We start from the raw sequence: 1,934 nt of genomic DNA on the forward strand, positions 1-1,934 counted from the left end.
CCTGCTTCTACCAGTGACTTCATGCTCACCCTTCCTTAAACTTTCAGGGGCTCCCCACTGCCCTCAACTTAAAATCCCCACTCCTGGACCTGCCTTGCAAGGCCTTGGAGACCTCCTCAGCACCCCTCAGGCCCTAATAACAACAAATAGATTGTGGTTCCTTCGTATAACCCAAGGTTGCGTGTCTTCAGGATTTACTCTGCGTGCCTCACCCCTCCAGTGTTCATTGATACATTCCTATCTGTTCTCAAGGTCTCAGCTCTGGGGTCACCTCCACCAGGGAGCCTTCCTTCTGTACCCCAGATCATCTCTGCTTACAAGGTTGTGTTCCTGGCTGCCTGTACACAATTCCTAACCCCCACGCTGAACGGTCTCTGGACCGTAGGGCAGCAACCGCTGAGTGATGGCTCGGGGTTGAAGTTTGGACTCTGACTTCCCTTGAGGCCTCTGCTACTTCCTACTGTGTGACCAAGGGCAAGTCACTGTGGTTCTCTGAACCTCAGTCTCCTTCTCTGTGAGAAAAACATCAAGTTGGGCTTCCCAGCCCTGCTTATAATTCTGGCTTCTGCCTCTAACTTGCTGTGTGGCCTTGGGCGAGCCTGGTCATCGTGCCCAGCCTCAGTGCTCCTCTCCTGTAAAGTGGGGCCGCCCACAAAATTCAGGATACTGAGGCTCCAACAAGCCATCACTTGTGGAAAGCTTTGGTGAATCTCTGAGCCATCCACGGAGGGTCGAAACATCTATTTCAACAGCTCCACAGAGACGTGTGGGAGGACAGCGACGGGCCCTCTCCCTGTCCTGCCTGCCAGCCCTCCAGAGGCCCAGAGATCAAAGGTGACAGAGGCCCGTTGGCATGGAGGCCAGGCTCGGCAGGGCCTGCTCTCTGGCCCTCTGCCCACCTCCCACCCACCCCCGCTCCTAGTTTACACGACAGCGGTGGCTTGCGCAAGAAGCTGTTTAAACACCCCACTTCCGACACAGAAGGCCTCTCCGACCAACCCACCATGCCTCAGAGACTCCAGACCAAGATCACTTTGAACCATCTGAAACTTTATTCCAGAACAGAAATAAGTCATTGCCTAACAATAAATATAAAAAAAATAATAATAAATTAAGGTCCAAAAAAAAAAAAATAACCCAACAACAAAGTCATTAACACTGACAGAGAAGAGAATCTTATCTAAAGGGTAGGCTGGGTGGACTGGGGACAGCAGGGGTCCCGCCAGCACCGGCCCCAGCCCGGGAATGTCTGTACAGGCCGTCTTCTGTCCCAGCCCTCGCCGGGCCCCTGCCACACACACATTCTCTCCATAAAATACAAAATATATATACTTTTAAAAGCTCAACACAACCAAGCATCCTGTGAGGGCCCGGGAGAAGCAAGAGTTTGGCCCGCGGGACTGAGGATAGGGCCTGGGGTTGGAGGAAGGCACTGGAGGGCACCACTGTGGGGACCCCAGCCCGGGGTCCCTGAGCATCTCCATTCAGGCCTTGTGTCAGTTCAAGAGCCCCCCGCTGAGTTGACTGAGTATCTGCTGATGGTGAGTGGGGGGGCTTGAGGTACCCTGTTCACATGGCCACAGGCTCTCCTCCCGCAAGAAGGTGAAGCGGGGCACAGTTTGGAGATGTCCGTGTAAGTCCAGAGGCTGTGGCAGGGCTCCTGCCCTGGGGGGTGCTGGGAACATGGCTTTGCCTGCTAAGTGCTTGGCTGTCTGTCCAAGATGGGTGAGGGGGGCCCCCAGCCCAGGGTCCCTGAGCATCTCAGTTCAGGCCTAGGGGTCAGTCAAGAGCCCCCAGCAGAGGCCTCAGGGTGACATCGATAAGAACAACTAGAAATAAATAAGGTCCCTGGCAGCCCAGCGCGGAGCCAGCGGGGTGGCCCATTGTTTTTTCAAGTATTCTTGGCCGAGGCAGGTGCAAGACCCTGTCGGGGC

The sequence above is a fragment of the Talpa europaea genome, assembly GCF_964194135.1.
Source record: "Talpa europaea genome assembly, chromosome: 9".
In the NCBI taxonomy this organism is placed as follows: Eukaryota; Metazoa; Chordata; class Mammalia; order Eulipotyphla; family Talpidae; genus Talpa; species Talpa europaea.